The sequence below is a fragment of the Salvelinus alpinus genome, chromosome 35 (assembly GCF_045679555.1).
Source record: "Salvelinus alpinus chromosome 35, SLU_Salpinus.1, whole genome shotgun sequence".
NCBI classification, from domain to species: Eukaryota; Metazoa; Chordata; class Actinopteri; order Salmoniformes; family Salmonidae; genus Salvelinus; species Salvelinus alpinus.
Window position 1 is genome coordinate 16259731 of NC_092120.1, and position 25274 is coordinate 16285004.

Sequence of the window (25274 nt, forward strand, 5' to 3'; positions counted from 1 at the left end):
CAGAATTAAGGGACTTTAATCATTGGCTTGCCTATCCATCAGATGGCTTTCTTATCGCCAGCACTTTAGAATTGACATAAGGAGAGACCTGTTAGTGTTTTCAATTTACATACATTGTACTTAGAGTTTATATATAGACATTTTATGGGGGTTAAAAAATACATCCAACCATTTGCCTACCAAACTTTTCAACATCAGCATGGCTAGGCCCTAACACATTTTGGTAAATTAGAAGGATATCCTCTCCACCAGAACGTGGGAATTAGGAAAAATAGTGAGGCAAGTGACTATATTTTCAACCAAATAGGAGAGTGTATGATGTGCCTCTCCCTACAGTGGGATGTCACACACAGACACAACACTCGCTCCACAAACCAGGGGGCCAATATGACTGGCAAATAGATGTAAACCTGTGTGTCCCTATCCAAAACACAAGCCTACAAAGTACAGTATACAGTACAAATCCGAGTCAGTGGAGGACTGTACAAACAGTCAGCAGAGAAGCAAAACATAGAAACATGTGCCCCTGACGCTGCCTATACGAGAGGGGTTGGACCTAAATGTGGGATTGGCCTGTATGTCATGTATCAAAATGAACAGATGAGGATTTCACACTCCACGGTCATTCGGGTAAGGGATAGTGAATGTGCTGTCCTCTACCGCGCAGGTCTCACACATTGAACTGGTGCGCCTTTTTCAAACAGTGTAGGCCTAATCGAATTCCCTATAGTCAGGTTGCACTTAATGGACAAGAAACGGGAATTAACGAATGAAAACAAAGTGAAAGCAGCCTGTTCAACTGAAAAGAAACAGAGCCACCGTAAATGTGTTATGAAACAACTGAACTACCGAGACACCACAAGGGATGGTTGTCCATCTCCACCCTGCAAACTTCATACATTCCGCTGAGTTCATGTGACTAGCACGAAGGGGGAGGGGATGGCAAATGTTAAGCTATAAGCATAGGCCTACTAGCAGTTATTTGAGGGTAACTACCCAAATGGGGACTAGCTGGGAAGAGGAGGGAGTGGGAAAGTTTCACACAAGGAGAACAAATTATGGAGAGGGTAAAGCAACCAAAAAGGAAAGAGGAAGATGGGGGTTGCTGAGAGTTCTGCTATTTGTTCTAGGATAGTGATGACAAGAGGAATAGATATGAACAATCAACATTTCTTTAGGTCTATTTAAGCAATTGTAGTTGTATTTAAGACACAACGCAGAGTGCCTGGATACAGCCCTTAGCCGTGGTATATTGGCCATATACCACAAACCCCTGAGGTGCCATATTGCTATTATAAACTGGTTACATAATACACTGGTTAACATAATTATAGCAGTAAAAATACATGTTTTGTCATACCCGTGGTATACCCTGATGAAGACAGCTTGTCTGTCGAAACGATGGTTATTATATTATTGCATCTGAGCTCCTAGAGTGTGCGGCTGTCCTTTTCTTTTTCATACGGTCTGGTATACCGTGGCTGTCAGCCAATCAGCACCCAGTTTATAATAATGTATAGCTTCTGTCTTTCATTACCATGGCATTAGACCAGGGGCCAAAAGTATAACACCAATCAGGCTCCCGAGAACTGGAGTTGCCCATCCCTGCTTTAGACTAGAGTTCAACTACGTACCTAGCCTACACAGCAGAGCGCAAACTAACCAGTTGTGTGCTAAATGTCTGTCTGTTGCGCGTTGGCCCAATAACATATTTTCAGTCAACGAAAGAAATACGATACTTTCATGTATAGGACAAATGACCAATAAAGAAACATTCTTTCTCCGACTAGAAATACGTGTTATCGATCACACTAGGCGATCATATTCTATTCAGAAGGGTCTGTGCGACTTGTACGCACACTTAAATGTCTTGTGCGCTCATGGCTCAGATTGCCCCACCCACCTCATGTATCTATAGGCTGGCCTGGCTTCCTATATAGCTTGATACGTGAACATCGTGTGCTTGTACTCCCTCAATAGTTTGGGCACATTTCAACCAGCTCAATCCGAGCACAGTTGCAGGTCAGTTCAAACTACAGCTTTGTAAATGACACTTTTACGCGACAATTAGTTTTTGTTAAATATATTTTAAATACGTCCAAAAATGATTTCCAATAGTTTGTAATTGGTTGACTCCATGATTAATTAGCTAACAATGGAAAAGAGCACGTACTGGAGGTGTAGAACATTTGTTGAATTGTGTTATATTACATTTGGAGGGAAAGAGAACAGATTTTTTACGCCCCAATATGACTTGGTTGGTTAACAATATGGATGGAGCCGCTAGGCAAAGTTATGTTTACTTTATACATTTTTATTAACCGATTTTTAAGTAATTCGAACGTATAACCGCTCAATTGGATAGATATTCTTGATAAGTTAATCGATTGTTAAAGAAATAATTTTACTTATAATTTGGAATTAATAGGTGTGGGTTTTAAATTGGGAATGGAAACACTTAGGCTGCTTAGACAGGCAGCCCAATATCACAATTCTTTCCCCACAATTGATCTTTTGACCAATCAGATCAGCTCTAAAAAGATCTAATGTGATTGGTCGAAAGACCAATTTAGTGGGGGAAAAAAACGTTTATCAACTTTGAGAGCAATTGCCCTGTAGCACTACTTATCTAAAAGTATTCATTGTATTTTTATTTTTTTCATTTTGTTGGATGTCTGCTAAAATGGAAAGCATCTTGATTCAACTGCTTATGAAATATGGTGTACATTTTTATGAGAAACTGCTGGATCTGTGCACTATATTTATTAGGTAACGATTTGATGGGAATTGATGCATTGCATTTCATGAGATTATTTAACTCTTGTGTAAAATATCTTCAGAAAGCATGGGACATGAGACTTATGTGGCAGGGTCTACAGGAAATCACGGACTACAAGAAGAAAACCAGCCACGTCACGGACACCGACATTACGCTTCCAGACAAACTAAACACCTTCTTTGCCCGCTTTGAGGATAAAACAGTTCCATGATCCTCCATTAACAAATGGATCATTAGTCACTTTAAACAATGCCACTTTAAATAATGCCACTTGAATAATGTTTACATATCTTACATTACTCATATATGTATATACTGTATTTTATAACATCTACGGCACCTTGTCTTTGCCGCTCGGCCATCACCCATCCATATATTTATATGTACATATTCTCATTCACCCCTTTTTTAGATTTGTGTGTGTTAGGTAGTTGGGGATTTGATAGATGAATTGTTAGATATTACTGTGCTGTCTGAACCAGAAGCACAAGCATTTTGCTACTTTTGCATTAACATCTGCTAACCATGTGTATGTGACCAATACATTTTTTTTTTTTGGTAAATCAATAAGGTTTTACTACATTTTGTTAGTTTAACTGAGAAAAGTACTACTATATGTGTAAATACTGTAACTGTAATGGTAGTTGTTCACACATGCAAGAGGCAGGTGGCAGCAGCGATCCTTCATTCCAGGTTTGAGGCAGTGGTATAGGGGCTTTGACTGGGAAAAGCTAGGAGAACAATGGGGTGATTTAAAACGGCAGTGGCATGTCTGGAGGGGAGGGGTCATATAGGGGGATGAGGGGTGACATGGTATGTGAAATTCTGCAACACTGTTTCCGGTTAATTACATGCCAGGGATTGGCATAACTTCACACGTGGGTGTTTGTCATTGGAATTTGCTGTTTTGTTGTTTTGAAAAAGCACAAAAGGCCTATATGTTCACCTCTCACCAAGTACTAGCTATGTTGGTTAAAAGTAGATATTTGGGTCTTGTTTAGAATGCCTCTAGGCCTATATGCATGGACTGTATGCATTAACTATACAATCTAGTCATGCAATAGTTTGACCTTTTTCCGGACTAACCTGATACCTTGAAGGGTTAGCTGATAGCTAACCTTTCACATGTTAACTCCTGGTGCTGTATCTCCGATCAGACTATACGTCCCCCATCCACCCCTCCCACACGAGTCGAGAGTGCATGATATGGTGATAATGTATTGATATGTGAGATTCCTAGAAGCATTTTTTTTTTTTCACCTTTATTTAACCAGGTAGGCTAGTTGAGAACAAGTTCTCATTTGCAACTGCGACCTGGCCAAGATAAAGCAAAGCAATTCGACACATACAACAACACAGAGTTACAAATGGAATAAACAAAACATACAGTCAATAATACAGTAGAAAAATAAGTCTATATGCAATGTGAGCAAATGAGGTGAGATGAGGGAGGTAAAGGCAAAAAATGGCCATGGTGGCGAGGTAAATACAATTATAGGAAGTAAAACACTGGAATGGTAGATTTGCAGTGGAAGAATGTGCAAAGTAGAAATAGAAATAATGGGGTGCAAAGGAGATAAATAAATAAATACAGTAGGGGAAGAGGTAGTTGTTTGTGCTAAAATATAGATGGGCTATGTACAGGTGCAGTAATCTGTGAGCTGCTCTGACAGCTGGTGCTTAAAGCTAGTGAAGGAGATAATTGTTTCCAGCATCAGAGATTTTTGCAGTTCGTTCCAGTCATTGGCAGCAGAGAACTGGAAGGAAAGATGACCAAAGGAGGAATTGGCTTTAGGTGTGACCAGTGAGATATACCTGCTGGAGCAGGTGCTACGAGTGGGTGCTGCTATGGTGACCAGTGAGCTGAGATAAGGCGGGGCTTTACCTAGCAGAGACTTGTAGATAACCTGTAGCCAGTGGGTTTGGCGACGAGTATGAAGCGAGGGCCAACCAACGAGAGCGTACAGGTCGCAATGGTGGGTAGTGTATGGGGCTTTGGTGACAAAACGGATGGCACTGTGATAGACTGCATCCAGTTTGTTGAGTAGAGTGTTGGAGGCTATTTTATAGATGACATCACCAAAGTCGAGGATCGGTAGGATGGTCAGTTTTACGAGGGTATGTTTGGCAGCATGAGTGAAGGATGCTTTGTTGCGATATAGGAAGCCAATTCTAGATTTAATTTTGGATTGGAGATGCTTAATGTGAGTCTGGAAGGAGAGTTTACAGTCTAACCAGACACCTAGGTATTTGTAGTTGTCCACGTATTCTAAGTCAGAGCCGTCCAGAGTAGTGATGCTAGACGGGCGAGCAGGTGCGGGCAGTGATCGGTTGAATAGCATGCATTTAGTTTTACTTGCGTTTAAGAGCAGTTGGAGGCCATGGAAGGAGAGTTGTATGTCATTGAAGCTCGTCTGGAGGTTAGTTAACACAATGTCCAAAGAGGGGCCAGAAGTATACAGAATGGCGTCGTCTGCGTAGAGGTGTATCAGAGAATCACCAGCAGCAAGAGCAACATCATTGATGTATGCAGAGAAGAGAGTCGGCCCGAGGATTGAACCCTGTGGCACCCCCATAGAGACTGCCAGAGGTCCGGACAACAGGCCCTCCGATTTGACACACTGAACTCTATCAGAGAAGTAGTTGGTAAACCAGGCGAGGCAATCATTTGAGAAACCAAGGCTGTCAAGCATTATGTGATCTTTACATTCATTCATTAAGCAACGTAATCAATGGCTCAATGCCAACTGATGATTGATTGTCATCACACTCCCCCCTTCCTACTTCTTTCCCACTGACATGTCAAATCTGGGTGGTAGGTGTTCTAAGCTGCTTTCAAATTGGCCTGTTTACACTTTTATGGCCAGCCCAGTTGGTTCCCATTTACTTCGAATGGCTTGTGCTAATGGTCTTGATTGTCCAGAAGCCTTGTTTACAAGCCACACTGCAAAGATGTGACGGAAATGGTGGCCGTCAAATCGGTGGCTCTGAGGAGAGATTGAAGCTCTGACAGTAGCACCGTCTCAGCTGCTGATGCCCCCAGCTCTCACCATTTATCAGCCCACATCACTCAGTGGAGAAACCCCCGAGTTGTTTTAGATGGGAACAGTAGGGAGTGAGGATGCAGGAAGATGGGAGGGAGGAAGGAGCTATGGAAGGCTGTCATTGGCTGTGAGTTTGGGGGCTTGCTGTATGTGCTCACGAGACTGGTGCAGCAGAAACATGAGGCTAATGACAGTTTTACTGCTCCTGTGTCAGAGAGAGATTTGAATACTGCAAAAATATACCCTGTTTACAACGTAAAACACCAAATAATGCATGCAAAGCAGAATTAGGCTAATACCCACTATTTATCAAAATCCAGAAAAGAGACGTTAAATTCTACAACCACCAAAATGGAAGCGATTCCCAAACCTTCCATAACAAAGATCACCTACAGAGAGATGAACCTGGAGAAGAGTCCCTTAAGCAAGCTGGTCCTGGGGCTCTGTTCACAAACACAAACCGAGCCCCAGGACAGCAACACAATTGAACCCAACCAAATCATGAGAAAACAAAAAGATAATTACTTGACACATTGGAAAGAATTGACAAACTGAGCAAACTAGAATGCTATTTGGCCCTAAACAGAGAGTACACAGTGGCAGATTACCTGACCATTGTGACTGACCCAAACTTAAAGAAAGCTTTGACTATGTACAGACTCAGTGAGCATAGCCTTGCTATTGAGAGAGGCCACCATAGGCAGACTTGGCTCTCCAGAGAAGACAGACTGTGTACACTGCCCACAATATGAGGTGGAAACTGAGCTGCACCTCCTAACCTCCTGCCCAATGTATGACCATATTAGAGACACATATTTCCCTCATTACACAGATCAACAAAGATTTAAAAAACAAACCTAATTTTGGTAAACTCCCATATCTACTGGGCGGAATACCACAGTGTGCCATCACAGCAGCAATATTTGTGACCTGTTGCCATAAGAAAAGGGCAACCAGTGAAGAACAAACACCATTGTAAATACAACCCAAATTTGTTTATTTTCCCCTTTGTACTTTAACCAGTTGCACATCGTTACAACACTGTATATAGACATTTGAAAGGTCTTTTATTATTTTGGAACTTCTGTGAGTAATGTTTACTGTCAATTTGTATTGTTTATGTCACTTTTAGTTTTTTTTCTACTTCACTTGCTTTGGCAATGTTAACATATATTTCCCATGCCAATAAAGCTCTTAAATTGAATTGAGAGAGAGATTAGATATTTTTGGAGGGCTGCTGCTCTCGCTCGCTCGCTCTCCCCAACCCATCTCCTTTGTGTGTTTCCATAGCCTCTCTGTCCCCCTCTTCCTGGTCTGAAAGCAGCTCTTAGGCAGGCATTTTATAGCTTGATCTGAAAGCTATGTTCCCATGTCATTTGAGAGGATGTATTGACGAGGGTGGATGTCTTCTTCACTGTACTCACATTTTTAATAGATTTAGCATAAATCCGAAACGCGACCTCAACATTCCAGAGCTACAATTCCCCAAATTGGTTTACCAGACAAGTGTCCCTGATTTGTAAATGAAATTACATTGGATAAATTGATATCGGTCTGTTCTTTTATTAGCTTTGAGAATGTTGACAGAGAACCTGTTCAAAGCCAAAGATTGACTTAATTTAATCTCCTCATCGGATTATTTGAAAGGAGACCCAACAATCAGATTACTTTATTTTAAGGTTGTTTATCGGACCCCTGCTTTGCTGACAGATTTAAAGAAAGCTTTGGATTGGTCTACTGTGTGATCTTGGCCAAAAGGTGATTGGCCATGAATCTCTGTAGTAACACATTTTTGATAGTTGAGTAGTGAAGGAACCCTTCAAAAATATAGACGCATCAAATAGCATTGCGCAAAAGGACATTGATCTAGCATGGCATGATGGGATACTACTACAAGGTTGTGAGGTCATTGTCCATCAACAGTATGGATGTCAAGCAATGCCATAATTTGGCCTGAAGCCATGGACATAATTAAACGTAAGATTCTGGTGAAGTCAACATTGGTTTCATAATTGTTTGGAAGATTTCTGGACGAGAAACTGCAACTCTTAGCCCAGTGAAATGGAAGGAGTTTATGTAACACCGAAACAAACTCCATGACGCCACGATCATAAAGGCGAAATTACCCACTAATGTGACCGACGCTTTTCTTCCAAGTCAACATGAACAAGGAGTGGTCAGTTCTGGAAGGCAAATCCTGATATTTCTCACATATAATTTCTGAGGGCAGGTCAACGTTGTTACATAATCCAACGCGTTGTTACATAATCCAACGCGTTGGCACGCATGTTCCCTTAGACGTGTGCTGTTAAGCTTATGAACACTTTATTAAAAAAAAAAATCTCTCTCTTTCCACTTTGTTGGCTGGATGAGCAAATACCATCTGACAGGTCGCAAAGGGTTTTTACACTATGGGGAGGTGGGTTGGGCTTATATGTGTTAGAGCGCAAGCCACAGAGATTGATGCATTTCGACAGCTGTGTGTGTGTGTTGGGCAAGTCTGCAGATCTGGTTGGGTGAGACCGGGCTATATAAAAGGGCGGATCACAAAGCAGAAGCTTTCTCCGTAGTTCCAGTCTCCCGTCACACTGTTGGGTACCCAAACTACCAGGTGCTCTTTGGTTGGCTGGGCGCTAGATGGTTGGAGTTTAGACTGGCCAGTTGGAGTAGCAGCCACAGGATCTTTACCACCACAGAGCCTGTGGAAGGTGTGGAGGATCCAACCGTTTTTTTTACGACTGCATTCCGGACCACTTTTTGCCCTGGAGCAAGTCGGAAACCCTGAATTTCTTGTAATCTTTTTTGCCGAGTTCCTCCTTTTTGCCTGAACAAAAGGGTGTAATCGCAACCAGGTTGGCGAATCCCTCATGTTTCTACCTTCCCTGCACACTGCCAGCTTTTCCCCTTGCCTCCCCATTGAAATTATTGTTATTGATGCAATGTTCACGGATTGGTGAACTTCGACATAAGACCCATGTTATTGGTCATGGAGAGAGATGCATTTAGATGGTGGCATAATGAGTTAATTAGGATGGTGGTGGTGGTGTTGGTCCCCCCACACACACATAGCTGGTCCTGTTTACTTGACTTGTGAGTTGGAGCACTATCGCTCAGTTTCCCGCATCTCGCAGGAATGTACTTCAAAGCAAGCCACTCAAGCAGTTGGAAGTAAAGAAAAAATACAATTGAACACTTTTTTTTAAAGGATAGAACTAGGCTCTTTCCAATTATGGTTGTCACTTTTGAATAAGATCTGGAATATTGTCCCGAATTTAGTGTTTGGAGGGAATTCTTTAAATTGGCATGATAACAATCAAGATGACCACTCATTGACGTGATTATCTTTAGAGGCTGAATGAATTTAACGTTTTTCGACTCGAGTTCAAGTTCACGGCTTCGGGAATAGCAACATTGTTTCCCTCGTCAGATCTAGTTCAGACATGCTGATTGGAGATTATTATTTGAAAAAATTAAAGGTTCTGAGAAATGGTGTCAGGTCCAAAATCAGACCAGATGTTAGTTCTGACGATGGCACTCTTTTCTGGATGGGTTTGTCTGTAACGAGACTAGACTGCACTGGACATAACCGGATCAGGGAGACTGGGTTTGTTCATAGTCCTCGCCTCAGGCAAGAACTGTTCCCTTCCTCAAAGCCGTTCAGATGGTTTGAGTTTATTTGCAAGCATAGAAAACTGCCTCGTTTCTCATTATGCCAGTCTGTCGCCGGTATCAAACTTGAAGATAGGCTTTGGTTTAATTTGTAAGCACACTTTTGTCTTCCTCAGTGTTCAACAAAGTTTAGTTTGATGCTATTGTCTTCTATTTGGATGGTTCTAAAAACACTTTTTTTATTGAGGCATCCGTATGCCTCTACACATGGGATGCATTATGGTTTCCTATTGGCTTAGTGGGCCGATGGAGTGACTCCATTATCTCTTTCTCTTCAGGTCTCCAGACCAGAGCTGCATCAACACACCACTGCACAAAGAAACCAACCCCAGATCCACTATAGACATGATCATCAGACTGGGCAGACTGACCCCTGGATACTTCCGCCTCCTACAGGTTTGTAAACTATTGACAGCCTTTCATTGGGGTTTTGTGTGTGCCAAATACTGTATGAATTCATGTGCAAGGAAATATATTGGCATTTCTCTTGTCTACTTACTGGTATGACTTGTTACAGTGAGTCAGCACTGAATCGTGTAAAGATGCAGTCCATATGGAATCGTCAACACTTGAGAAAATAAAAAAAACATTAAATTTCCGAAAAAGTGATTAACAGTATTGTGTTCTAGAGTTGCAGATGCATTAGAAAAGAGTCATATGGGCACCATATCCACTCCCACCCAGTCAATGAAATTCCTATTCTCCTTGCCACAGTTTGGTATTTGCTGATCTTTACGCTTGAATAACAATGGCCATGAATGATTTTTTAATAGAGTCCTTGTTGACTTAGGAAATGTCAGCTAAGATGTATCTCTTATGAGGGAGTTATGATTCACTTGACTTGAAATGTAAGAGTAGCGTGACAAGGTTTAACTTCCCCCTTGGCTCAGATGTGGATGTAAGCCAAATGAAAAATGGACCACTTCTCAGAGTATTTGAGCATTACTCCAATGCCATGGTTTCTCTCCTCACATTCAGTAGCTAAAAGCTCATGAAAACTGCTTCTAGTCCTTTTAAGATTAAGTAGTGTTTCCCCCCTTTTGCCTGAGTTCTACTGTAGACTCTAAACAGTGCAAGTGACCAGTTGTTAAAACGGCATGACCAACACTAACTTGTCAGTCCATGTTGAATTCAGCCAGGCGGGAATCTGGGCCTGGTGTATAATAGTAGCCGCTTTCCCCAGGACCCCCCATCTGCGACGCACAATCTGCTTTCATCAACAAAGTCACTGATATGATTATCATTGACGCTAATGCTAGTGATTATTATTTCCTCCCCCTTTCTTTTGTTCCTCCTCTGCCGCAATAATCCTTTACAGTCATGAATGTGATGCATGTCATCATTTGTGTAAATACAGACTTTAGGAGAAAGTGACTCGCTGTTACATAAAATTCCACATGTTGCTGTGATATTTGCATTGTGGTTGGAGGATTTGAATATGTGTGATGGTAGTGAGGACTACTCTGCATTCTGGTTTGAATTTCTGGTTGTATTTATGATGGTTAAAATGCTTTCAGATACAATAACTTATACAGTTGAAGTCGGAAGTTTACATGCACTTAGGTTGGAGTCATTAAAACTCGTTTTAATGACAGATTATTTCACTGTGTCACAATTCCAGTGGGTCAGAAGTTTACATACACTAAGTTGACTGTGCCTTTTAAACAGCTTGGAAAATTCCAGAAAATAATGGCATGGCTTTAGAAGCTTCTGAAAGGCTAATTGACATCATTTGAGTCAATTAGAGGTACCTGTGGATGTATTTCAAGGCCTACGTTCAAACCCAGTGCCCCTTTGTTTGACATCATGGGAAAATCTAAAGAAATCAGCCAAGACCTCAGGGGAGAAAATGGTAGATCTCCAGAAGTCTGGTTCATCCTTGGGAGCAGTTTCCAAACACCTGAAGGTACCACGTTCATCTGCACAAACAATAGTACGCAAGTATAAACACCATGGGACCACGCAGCCGTCATACCACTCAGGAAGGAGACGTGTTCTGTCTCCTAGAGATGAACGTACTTTGGTGAGAAAAGTGCAAATCAATCCCAGAACAACAGCAAAAGACCTTGTGAAGATGCTAGAAGAAACAGGTTTCAAAAGTATCTATATCCACAGTAAAACAAGTCCTTTATCGACATAACCTGAAAGGCCACTCAGCAAGGAAGAAGCCACTGCTCCAAAACCGCCATAAACCGCCATAGACCGCCATAGACTACGGTTTGCAACTGCACATGGGGACAAAGATCGTATTGATCTGATGAAACAAAAATATAACTGTTTGGTCATAATGACCATGCTTATGTTTGGAGGAAAAAGTGGGAGGCTTGCAAGCTGAAGAACATCATCCCAACTGTGAAGCACGAGGGTGGCAGCATCATGTTGTGGGGCTGCTTTGCTGAAGGAGGGACTGGTGCACTTCACAAAATAGATGGCATCATGAGGAAGAAAAAGTATGTGGATATATTGAAGCAACATCTCAAGACATCAGTCAGGAAGTGTAAGCTTGGTCGCAAATGGGTCTTCCAAATGGACAATGACCCCAAGCATACTTCCAAAGTTGTGGCAAAATGGCTTAAGGACAACAAAGTCAAAGTATTGGAGTGGCCATCACAAAGCCCTGACCTCAATCCTATAGAAAATGTGTGGGCAGAACTGAAAAAGTGTGCGCGAGCAAGGAGGCCTACAAACCTGACTCAGTTACATCAGCTCTGTCAGAAGGAATGGGCCAAGTTAAACAATTTAAAGGCAATGCTACCAAATACTAATTGAGTGTATGTAAACTTCTGACACACTGGGAATGTGATGAAAGAAATAAAAGCTGAAATAAATCATTCTCTCTACTATCATTCTGACATTTCACATTTCACATTCTTAAAATAAAGTGGTGATCCTAACTAACCTAACACAGGGATTTTTTACTAGAATTAAACTGTACATCTGGTTAATAAATCAATATTCTCAATTTTTTTTATATATTTTTTTTATTGTACCTTTTTATTTAACTAGGCAAGTCAAAAATAACAAATTCTTATTTACAATGACGGCCTAGGAACAGTGGGTTAACTGCCTTGTTCAGGGGCAGAACGACAGATTTTTACCTTGTCAGCTCGGAGATTCGATCTAGCAACCTTTCGGTTACTGGCCCAACACTCTAACCACTAGGCTACCTGGCCCAGGTAGCGGGATTGCCTATGTCCACCTGAAAGCAATCAAAGATGTCTCTAAAATGCTAATTTTGAAAGGAAAGGGAGAAACCTAGTCAGTTGTAGAACAAAATACATTCCACTGAAATGTGTCTTCCGCATTTAACCCATCCCCTCTGAGCCCCAGACCTCTCCAATACCACTTCCATATATACACTATAGATACAAAAGTATGCGGACACCCCTTCAAATTAGTGGATTCGACTATTGAGTGAGCTGTTCGACGAGCAGGTGTCCACATACTTTTGGTCATGTAGTTGTAATCTCGCGGGTATGTCTAGAGGCCTTTTTCACTTAATATGGCAGTGCTCTCTAAACGCCTGAGCTTTAAAATGGAGTCTTATCTTATTTGCTTTGAGGCCCTCCAGGGATAATGGAGGGCAAAGAAGGGGGCTGTATTGTACGGAGTCCACATACCCTCCCGATGTCCAGGGACCTTCTGCATCTGCCCTTTGGTATAGCATGCAAAGAGTCTGGAACAGACCATTCTCGTGTACCAAGAACATTGTGCCCCCTTCTTGCTAAAATATTTCCTTGCCCTCTCTAAATGTTTAATAACTGTTCTAACCAGAAGCCTGGGCACATGACCGGGCACTGTGGAAATGTGGAACACTGGTGTTGTTGGGGAAGTTGGCTTTTAGGTATCATTTTTGAAAGGAAGAAGCTTTATTGCATTTTTTTTCTGTACATTGTCATGTTTCGTCACATTCAATTATCTTTTTATAGAATCTTTGACTTAGGCTAAATTTAAGGCATTGGTTTTGTTTTTCCAGAATTGGCTCAGATATGTTCTCCGACCCATATGTTGATAACTCAACTTTTGCCTTTTGTGTGTTCTCTCTACAGAGACAGGTGGCCGGTGAGGTGCAGACCCAGCCACAGGACCGCGCGGTCAACCAGATAGCCATGATGCTGGCCATCATGGGCCTGAGCCTGTCCTACTACAGTGCCAAACGGATGACCGAGAAGGTCCAGAGGCTCCAGAAGAGAGGAGATCCCCATACACCCTGAAGAGACCCCCCCCCCCCCCCCCAGTGCGGACCTCAACCTGGAGAGAAGACGAACCAACGCGGAAATGAGGAGAGGAGACATGGAGATGACAGTGTTGGTGTCCAGAACAACACCTTTTCACAACCAATCAGTCGTAGTCACGTCATTCAGACACTGGAGTCTTTTTTACTGGGATCACTCTCAATGCGAGGAGAATTCGCGGGCTGCTGCTGTTAAGGGTATCTTAATCTTTCACCCCAATGGCTGTTGGGAGGACCTTGTGGGTTGATTTTGGGAGGGGGGATATGGGGAGTGTATGTGGGAAAGGCCCATGGTGGGGTTCGTGTGGTCCTGATAAAGTTTGGGTGGTAAAAAGTACAACCAGCTGTCTATGGTCAGGCTGGGCCCGTACTTCAGTCGTTGCCAAGGTAAATGCGTGCAGGATGCCGTCAATACTGTTCTGAGCTAAAAAGGGATAGAGAAATGCTTAACTAATTATTCTAATGTACTGTGAATCTTGCTAGTGCTCCAAGTATATGACAGTTTATCTAAAATAACTGAACAGTAATAATTTTTTAAGGGAAGGCTATCTGCATTTGAGATGTATCTAGTAATGACTGAAGGCAGGCTCGTAGTGTGGCTGAAAGTGGGGAGAAATGAACCCTCTTAGGTTTTTGTAATTCCTTATTGTTAAAAAAAATAAAAGTGAGCTATGTGAACTAGATGTGGAGGAGTCTCAAACTGGTCAATAATTCCACACATGTTCAATATCTGTTAATGTCAGACACAAACAACTGTACATTACTGGTGAAATTAAGTATTTTAACGTTTTGGGAACTTGCTTATCCAAATCTACGAGAAAAAAAAAGGCACTTAAATCACAACTTTGTTTTTCACAATGTTTCTAGATTAAAGTCCTGATAAAAATGCGTGTCTTTCTTTAAAGAACTTGATCTGCAATGGCTACTAGGTGTTACCACAAATATTCTAACTTTAGTAAACGTTGCATGGGTGTGCAGCTTTTAATCTCTTCGTTAATACTGTCACGTTTAGTTTTTTAAAGAATGATAACCACGAATGTATATTTCTGTGATGTTTTGTAGAAATCGAATAAAGCTGTGACTTGAAAAATAAGAACCGTGGCAGTTTAGTAATGATATTAAGGTGTTAGGGAATTTTGGAAAAACCGACGTGAACAAGCATTTTATCACTATTTAGTTTAGGGGAACTTCTTTAATCAAAATTTTTCTGTGAAACGATGATATTGCCCCACCATTTCAGCTCAATAGCTGCTTGGTTGGATATGGCATATTAGACTCTGTTGTAGCACCACTTCCTGTATCGTAGGGTGTCTGGTGTCCGCAGGAGCGTGCCGTCTGCACGCAACAGGAAGTGTTCAGGCCTCCAGACAGCCGTTGTCTTCATCATAACTGGGGCATCTGTATCTGTCTGTAGTCTCTGTACCAGTCTGCCCTCAAATCCGTAGCCCCTCCTGCACCAATTTAACAGTGGTGGCAAAATCACAGGGCAATGTTTTAATCTATACCGAACAAAAATATAAATGCAATAATTTCAACGATCTTACTGAGTTACAGTTCATATAAGGAAATCGGTTTATTGAAAAAAATGTGCACCTAATATATGGATTTCACATGACTGGGCAGGGGTGCAGCCATGGGTGGGCCTGGGAGAGCATAGGTCTACCCACTTGGGAGACTGGCTCACCCACTGACAGCCAGGCCCAGCCAATCGGAATGAGTTTTTCAGCACAAAGGGCTTTAATGCATACAGAAATACTCCTCAGTTTCATCAGCTGTCCGGGTGGCTGGTCTCAGACGATCCCGCAGGTGAAGCCAGATGTGGAGGTCCTGGGCTGGCGTTGTTATACGTGGTCTGCGGTTGTGAGGTCGGTTGGACCTCAATTCTCTAAAATGACGTTGGAGGCGGCTTATAGTAGAGAAATGAACATTAATTTATCTGGCAACAGCTCTGGTGGACATTCTTGCAGTCAGCATGCCAATTGCACGCTCCCTCAAAACTTGAGACATCTGTGTGACAAAACTGCACATTTTAGAGTGGCCTTTTATTGTCCCCAGCACAAGCTGCACCTGCGTAATGATCATGTTGTTTAATCAGGTTCTTGATATGCCACACCTGGTCAGGTGGATGGATTATCTTGGCAAAGGAAAAATGCTCACTAACAGGGATGTAAACAAATTTGTCCCCAAAATTTGAGGTAAATATGCTTTCTGTGCATTTGGAAAACTTCTGGGATATTTTATTTCAGCTCATGAAACATGGGACCATCACTTTACATGCTGTGTTTATATTTTTGTTCAGTATGTTTTGCTTTTACTGTCAGACAGTTTGTTAATACAGAAAAGCAGTCACATCTGAATTGTTACTATATGTTCTCAAATGCCACTCATTTTAGAACGTGTGCAGATTATAAATCCTGAGGGTTGGAGGAAGACTCATGCACCGGTTAAACATCAGCCATTCTGAGGCCCCTCCTTGTCTGTTCCATGTTATCTCTACAGAATGTTCTCTTCTATACCTGGGTAGACTGTATAGAAGCTATGCATCTGAGGTACTTATAGCATGACCATGTTAGGGAGGGTGAGAGGATAGGGTAGTGGTGACTGTTGAGGACTTCAGATAAGAGGGACGGGGGTTGAAAGCTGTTTGTGTATGGCTTGTTGATTCACCAGTCCAGTTCTTCATACAGGTTATTTTGAAGAATGCTGAAGTCTTTTCAGTACTAAATAAGAAAATTGTTGGAACGGCACACTCGTGAGTTGGAACAATGGATCAAAGGAATAGTTTATTTCCTCATTGTCCTCCTTTAAAGTTTAGGAAGATGAGTATAAAGGAGATGGATGTTGAGCTCTTAAAAAATATGGAAGATATAAGAATGTTTTAATGATCGAAGGATCATTGCTTGCTCTTAAGTGATGTTTGTCAGAACTAGAAGAAAGTACGTGTAGTGTTAGAATGTTCCGTGTTGAGTGTTAGGAATTTGTGTTCAAATAGTTATATGAATAGGTTCAACCTGTCACATAATAGAAGTCTGAATTGTCCTTGTTTTGGTTAGCTTTTGGAAACCAGTCTGATAGATTAGCCCCAAACCACCAATAGCAATAATGAAACTGTTAGCACTTTTAGCAGTAGACAAAATATTGTCGATTTCCCTCCGAATTATCTTCAGTCAGGCGGATAGCTTGATCAACTGGGGATCACACCAAAATCGCTTTGTTTATTCATCGCAAGTCCAGAGAAGGCAGATTGGAGCCTGCTATTCTCCACGTTTCCTCTTCAACTAACGAGTCAGGGGACTAAAGCTAGAGAATGCATGCTCATTGCTCGCTCAGACGCTCACTTGCAGATGTGATGCTCTGTGACAGGCCAGGGACGGGGCCTCATTGGGTGACACGTGTCCCTCTGCCCTCTGCCCATGGCCCTAGACCCCCCCCTCTCTCCACCCTACCGTTCTGTCTCGCCCATCACTAGGCAAAAACATCACTTTGGTGTCTCCATGATGCAAGCCTGGGACAACAAACCTAAAAGAAGCGTTCTCATTGGCTATCCAGTGATGCGTCACAGAAATCGGCCCATATATGAGCCACAGAGACAAAGGGATGAGGTTCAGGTTGGTGGGGGAGAAATTCAGGGCTGGGGAAATGTCTACTGCTATGATGCTCCAACATGCTTCCTTTTTAACCATAAGGGAGGGAGGAGGTCAAAGAATAGCACTTAGGAGAGAAGTGAGAACAAAGTGGCCTTCCAAGTCTAAACATAACAATTCTTGAGTGAGAGGATTTGTAAGAGAAGGTTACAGAAATGTGTGTTTTCTGCAAATGCTATATTACTTTGTGGTGCCTGAGTGTGTTGGGCAACCCCCCTGTCCCTTTCCCTACGAAATGATTTGTTGAATTCCTAGTCCTCTGTATCTGTGATCATTGATTCTAGTCCTTAGTTTTTGTTATTTACAACAACAAAAAATTAACATGGCTAAAACAAATGGATGAAGTAAATTAATGGCTACTGGGACAGTGGAAAGGCTTGCAAAATGAATACCACTCAAAAGGACACAGTATCTGCTCACAGACATGTACTTATTAACTCTATAAGTGTTTTATAGGACCTTTATTTTCACAAATACGCACCCACACCCCATCCGGTCAGTCTCTAGCATCCACAGTAGGTTGATGGCACCTTAATTGGGGAGAATGGGCTCGTGGTAATGACTGGGGCGGAATCAGTGGAATAGTATCAAACACATGGTTTCCATCACATTTGCTCCGTTCCGGACATTATTATGAGCCGTTCTCCCCTCAGCAGCCTTCGCTGCTTGCATCAGTGTAGTGGAGCTAAAGAGACGGCGAGATGCATGTGTTAAGCTGGTGCATGTGATGAGTTGGGGTAGAAGTGGGGCTAGTCCGTGCCCGGGTGACAGTTTGCCAGTGTTTTGACTGCCGTCTGCCACTCTGTCTGGAACATACTGAACTGAGCCCCTCTTTGTCCATAAAGGATGCTATTCTTTAGGCATCAAGTGGAAGAAGAGGGACAGAAAAGGGGAGGGACTACCTAAACTAGTCCAATAAGAAATGCTCCTTTTGATTTTCCGTTGCAAAATGTTTTGCTACAGTGGGCCCTAATGAATACGACACTGGTGGCATCCCCACCACTGTTACTCCGTTACCAAGACACAGATCGAGGATCAGTGCACCCTGCCCAAATCTTGACATTAGCTGGTGAAATACAAAAACGGACCTTAGATCATTTCCACCGTCTGCCATGGCAGCCTTTGGCCTGGTGAGCCATTAATGTAGGGCAGCATGTTCTCCCTCATAATCTAGCTGTTTTTTACCATCTGTCTATCGCTACTTTTTTAATCAGGATTTTGTGAAAGCTGCTTAACTCTATGATTATCTCCCGGACTCAAACATTGTTTACTTATGGCCTGTTATGGTTTTATTAGAACCATATATGTAAATGTATACATATACAGTGCCTTGCAAAAGTTTTCATCCCCCTTGGCATTTTTCCTATTTTGTTGCATTACAACCTGTAATTTAAATCGATTTTTATTTGGATTTCATGTAATGGACCTACACAAAATAGTCCAAATTGGTGAACTGAAATGAAAAAAAGTACTTGTTTCATAAAATCTATATTTTTAAATAAAACGGAAAAGTGGTGCATGCATATGTATTCACCCCCTTTGCTATGAAGCCCCTAAGTAAGATCTGGTGCAACCAATTACCTTCAGAAGTCACATAATTACTTAAACAAAGTCCACCTGTGTGCAATCTGTGTCACATGATCTGTCACATGATCTCAGTATATATACAGCTGTTCTGAAAGGCCCCAGAGTCTGCAACACCACTAAGCAAGGGGCACCACCAAGCAAGCGGCACCCTGAAGACCAAGGAGCTCTCCAAACAGGTCAGGGACAAAGTTGTGGAGAAGTACAGATCAGGATTGGGTTATAAAAAAATATCCAAAACTTTGAACATCCCACAGAGCACCACTAAATCCATTATTAAAAATGGAAAGAATATGGCAACACAAGAAACCTGCCAAGCGAGAGCCGCCCACCAGAACTCATGGACCAGGCAAGGAGGACATTAATCAGAGAGGTAACAAAGAGACCAAAGATAACCCTGAAGGAGCTGCAAAGCTCCACAGCGGAGATTGGAGTATCTGTCCATAGGACCACTTTAAACCGTACACTCCACAGAGCTGGGCTTTATAGAAGAGTGGACAGAAAAAGCCATTGCTTAAAGAAAGAAATAAGCAAACACGTTCGCCAAAAGGCATGTGGGAGACTACCCAACCATATGGAAGAAGGTACTCTGGTCAGATGAGACTAAAATGGAGCTTTTTGGCCATCAAGGAAAACACTATGTCTGGCGCAAACCCAACACCTCTCATCACCCAGAGAACACCATCCCCACAGTGAAGCATGGTGGTGGCAGCATCATGCTGTGGGGATGTTTTTCATAGGCAGGGACTGGGAATACAGGGAAATTCTTGAGGGATACCTGTTTCAGTCTTCCAGAGATTTGAGACTGGGACGGAGGTTGACCTTCCAACAGGACAATGACCCTAAGTATACTGCTAAAGCAACACTTGAGTGGTTTAAGGGGAAACATTTAAATGTATTGGAATGGCCTAGTCAAAGCCCAGACCTCAATCCAATTGAGAATCTGTGGTATGACTTAAAGATTGCTGTACACCAGTGGAACCCATCCAACTTGAAGGAGCTGGAGCAGTTTTGCCTTGAAGAATGGGCAAAAATCCCAGTGGCTAGATGTGCCAAGCTGATAGAGACATACCCCAAGACACTTGCAGCTGTAATTGTTGCAAAAGGTGGCTCTACAAAGTATTGACTTTGGGGGGGTGAATAGTTATGCATGCTCAAGTTTTCAATTTGTTTGTCTTATTTCTTGTTTGTTTCACAATAAAAAATATTTTGCATCTTCAAAGTGGTAGACATATTGTGTAAATAAAATGATACAAACCCCCCAAATATACATTTTAATATTAGGATGTAAGGCAAAAAATAGGAAAATGCCAAAGGGGTGAATACTTTCGCAAGCCACAGTATCTCTGTTTTTTGTGGTAATCTTTTTAGCTTTTTCTATTTAGACTTGTTCGCTACTGTCTGGTACTTGTTACTGTTCGCTACTGTCTGTTACCTATTACTGCTAGCTACTCCCGAGTGGACTCCCGAGTGGCGCGGCGGTCTAAGGCACTGCATATCAGTGCAAGACTACATCACTACAGTCCCTGGTTTGAATCCAGGGTGTATCCCATCCGTCCGTGATCGGGAGTCCCATAGGGTGGCACACAATTGGCCCAGCGTCGTCCGGGTTTGGCCAGAGTAGGCCGTCATTGTAAATAAGAATTTGTTCTTAACTGACTTGCCTAGTTAAATAAAGGTTAAATAAATAAATAAATATTTTCTGGTACCTGTTACTATTAGCTATTTTCTGGTACCTGTTACTATTAGCTACTGTCTGGTACCTGTTACAGTTAGTTACTGTCTGGTACCTGCTACTGCCTGGTACCTGATACTGTTAGTTACTGTCTGGTCCCTGTTACTGTTAGTTACTGTTTGGTACCTGTTACTGTTAGTTACTGTCTGGTACCTGTTACTGTTAGTTACTGTCTGGTACCTGTTACTGTTAGTTACTGTCTGGTACCTGTTACTGTTAGTTAATGTCTGGTACCGGTTACTGTCTGGTACCTGTTAAAGTTAGTTACTGTCTAGTACCTGTTACTGTTCGTTACTGTCTGGTACCTGTTACTGTTAGTTACTGTCTGGTACCTGTTACTGTTAGTTACTGTCTGGTCCCTGTTACTGTTAGTTACTGTCTAGTACCTGTTACTGTTAGTTACTGTCTGGTACCTGTTACTGTTAGTTACTGTCTGGTACCTGTTACTGTTAGTTACTGTCTGGTACCTGTTACTGTTAGTTACTGTCTGGTACCTGTTACTGGAAAACAGAAAAAGAAAGCACCCTCTACTGGGCATCAAGATCACAGTTCTAAAAGGGATCCTTTGTTAGATGTAAATCTACCCCTACAATAAACTAATTCCAAATTGAGCTAAGGACAGAATAGGATCTTGCCAGTTGTTATCTTTGGTGCAGATAACCTCATCGTTGTTCAAATTATTTTTAAACAAAGATTACACAAGGCAAACATCTTATGTCAATGTTGAGCTGGGAAATGTCCTTACAATGTTTCCCTGTTTCTATGTGAGAATTCATGCACTGAGCGATTTAAGTATGAGCATACTAAAAGTGGACATCTGGGTTACCCTCCCATAACATAGCTAACCTTAGACAAATCCTTCACCACAGACATTTCATGAGCAGAACTACGTTTGTGAGAGAAAACACAAGGGGCAGAGAGGCATTGCCAAGAGATGTTGCTAAACCCGATCAGGAAGTGCTCTGACATAACAGACCACAACCAGCTGACACCCTACAATCTGATTCAACAGCTCTTCATTCTGGCCCAAGAACAAGGCTGAAGTTCCTCTCAACAGGAGAGCTAAATAAAAATACTGTGGGACATCTTAGACTGCTCATATATAAACAAGTGATACAGTATATAAAAAGTTTGGAAACTTAGAGTAGAGTCAATCATTCATTATTTGATGCTGTTCTCAGACATCTACAAACACGTGTCTACAAACTACCCTAAATAGGTGACATGTAACACTTTACTGGGGGGGGGGGGGGGGCTTATGAATGATGTTGAATAAATACATTATGAAGGTTGTTCTAAATGATACTGAAACACTAATAAAGGTGCTATGACTGGTGTCATAAAAGTGTTATGAATGCCTTATGTATACCCTCTTCAAGTAAAGTGTTACCAATATCATCTATCAGGTACACACTGTCTATTCTCTTAAACTTTGGCTCACACCTTAATTCATACTAAAACCTCTTCATAATAATAACAACCATACAAGGAAATGTAGGTCTATGTTTTCTACAGGCCCTGTCATTGCACAGCTGGAAGCGACGGGAGCTAAAGCAACAGTTGATTGGCTCGCAGGCCAGATTTTTAGGGAATACTGTTTGTCAGAACTTGTGGTTGTAGACGCCGGGGCCAATTATACTCTCCACAAATTCCCAGTGGAGGGATGTTAAGTATAGCAGCAAAACTGTCCTATCATTGTGGCTTACAGTCATATTAAGATTCCGTTTAATTTGGACATGCTTGTTAAGTCAAATTCTATTCCTGTTTCTAAGTAGGGTCATTAGCATTGCACTGTAGATAGGAATGTTGGAGGCTTTGTGTGAATCTCAATGGGTTCGTGTAAGAAGCCTCTTCACTCTTTATGTGGTCCATAGGGGGAGACTAGGTCGCCAGAAGCATTAAAAAAAAATTCTCCCTATCCCCCCTCTCTCTCTATCTCTTTCTAACAAACACACATTTGATATACAGTACCAGTCAAAAGTTTGGACACACCTACTCATTCAAGGGTTTTTCCTTATTTGGACTATTTTCTACATTGTAAAATAATAGTCAAGACATCAAAAATATGAAATAAGACATATTTAATAATGCAGTAACCAAAAAAGTGTTAAACAAATCAACATTCTTTTAGATTCTTCTAAAATAAAGTAGCAACCTTTTGCATTGATGACAGCTTTGCAAACTCTTGACATTCTCTCAACCAGCTTACCTGGAATGCTTTTCCAACAGTCTTGAAGGAGTTCCCACATATGCTGAGCACAAGTTGGCTGCTTTTCCTTCACTCTGTGGTCCAACTCATCCAAAACCATTTCTATTGGGTTGAGTTTGGGTGATTGTGGAGGTCAGGTCATCTGATGCAGCACTCCATCACTCTCCTTCTTTGTCAAATAGCCCTTACACAGCCTGGAGGTGTGTTGGGTCATTGTCCTGTTGAAAAACTGAAAAACAAATGACAGTCCCACTAAGCGCAAACCAGATGGGATGGCGTATCGCTGCAGAATGATGTGGTAGCCATGCTGGTTAAGTGTGCCTTGAATTCTTATTGAATCACTGACAGGGTCACCAGCAAAGCACCCCCACACCATTACACCTCCTCCTCCATTCTTCACGGTGGGAACCACACGTGCGGAGATCATCCTTCACCTACTCTGCGTTTCACAAAGACACGGCGGTTGGAACCAAAAATCTCCAATTTGGACTCATCAGACCAAAAGACAGATGTTCACCGGTCTATTGTCCATTGCTAGTGTTTCTTGCCCCAAGCAAGTCTCTTCTTCTTATTGGTGTCCATTAGTAGTGGTTTCTTTGCGGCAATTCGACCACGAAGGCCTGATTCACGCAGTCTCCTCTGAACAGTTGATGTTGAGATGTGTCTGTTACTTGAGCTCTGTGAAGAACTGATTTGGGCTGCAATTTCTGAGGCTGGTAACTCTAATGAACTTATCCTCTGCAGCAGAGGTAACTCTGGGTCTTCCTTTCCTGTGGTGGTTCTCATGAGAGCCAGTTTCATCATAGCGCTTGATTGTTTTTGCGACTGCACTTGAAGAAACGTTCAATGTTCTTGACATTTTCTGGATTGACTGACCTTCGTGTCTTAAAGTAATGATGGACTGTCGTTTCTCTTTGCTTATTTGAGCTGTTCTTGCCATAATATGGGGCTATCTTCTGTATACCACCCCTACCTTGTCACAACACAACTGATTGGCTCAAACGCATTAAGAAGGAAATAAATTTCACAAATTGACTTTTAACAAAGCACACCTGTTAATTAAAATGCATTCCAGGTGACTACCTCATGAAGCTGGTTGAGAGAATGCCAAGAGTGTGCAAAGCTGTCATCAAGGTAAAGGGTGGATACTTTGAAGAATCTCAAATATAAAATATATTTTGATTTGTTTAACACTTTTTTGTTTACTACATGATTCCATATGTGTTATTTCATAGTTTTGATGTCGTCACCAGTCCAAACTTTTGACAAGTACTGTACATGAAAACATACTGTAAGAACATAGCTACATTCACCAGTTTCTCTGCCTGTTTAGTTTTCTAGTCTACAGCAGAAACATTTTGCTTTGTCCAGCCCAGTTCAAAGAGTTGACTGAAAAGTCTCTGCAAAGTGAGAGGAGGGCGTGGCTTGCCAGGGAGATAAGCAAAGCCATTTTAAAGGCCTTTTTTTTTTACCTTTATTTAACTAGGCAAGTCAGTTTAGAACAAATTCTTATTTACAATGACGGCCAACACCGGCCAAACACGGACGACGCTGGACCAATTGTGCGCCACCCTATGGTACTCCCAATCACAGCCGGATGTGATACAGCCTGGATATTTCCCCCTTGAGTAAAACATGTCATTTTCACTAACTGACACATACAGTACCTACCTAGCCCACAGACCATTTAGGAAGGCAGCCTAGTTTCTACAGTAGGGTAAAAATGATCTGGATCTAGTTGATTTGGTTATGACATGACAGTAGCACTCACTCACACCTGCTACATATGACCTATATTTGTTTTAATGCGATCAAATGGAACCACACCCTATACTTCTTGTCGGGCCTAGTAACAGTAAGGTTTACATTATACTTTCAGGACCTATACTTAAACTGTACATTCTATCTGGATCATGAGCAAAGGCATGCAATAGATGAAGCTCAGAGGAGTCTAAAGTATAAAGTATAACTTCACCTGTATATACTGTACATGTGGTAGAATCTAACATACTGCTAAACTGCAGATTCAGGGACTCATTAGTCTCTACTAATTGTACTAGAACCTTTTCACCACCTGGGAGGCTGAGCCTATTAGGGCTGTGGCACCATTGCCTGTTATTACTGTATGGCTGAGGTGGTTGTGATAACACAAGTTGTAATAAACCCTCATTATGCAAATACAGTCTTTCATCGGGGTGGCAAACAGAGGATTTTTCTCACTTAACAACAGCCATCGCTACAACAACATTCCCCTCTATATAAAAATGAAGGACAGCAGTGAGCAATGATCATTGTATGACCATTGTGCAGTGTATAGCACTCCCCAGGCCAGTCAGTCTTTTCCCCAGTGTGAGGGACATAGACTGACATTGCTGA

General features: G+C 41.9%; 1 long non-coding RNA gene across 2 annotated transcripts; it reads left to right on the forward strand.

Moving 5' to 3' along the window:
- Nucleotides 1-1889: 1889 nt before the first annotated feature.
- LOC139564409 (uncharacterized) lies at nucleotides 1890-14409 on the forward strand. Of its 2 annotated transcripts, none has more exons than XR_011672736.1 (3): nucleotides 1890-2022; nucleotides 9771-9888; nucleotides 13542-14409. It is a non-coding gene; the product is annotated as an uncharacterized lncRNA (long non-coding RNA). The 2 variants fall into 2 exon arrangements; XR_011672735.1 differs by lacking the exon at nucleotides 1890-2022 and adding an exon at nucleotides 8323-8675.
- The last annotated feature ends 10865 nt before the right edge of the window (nucleotides 14410-25274 follow it).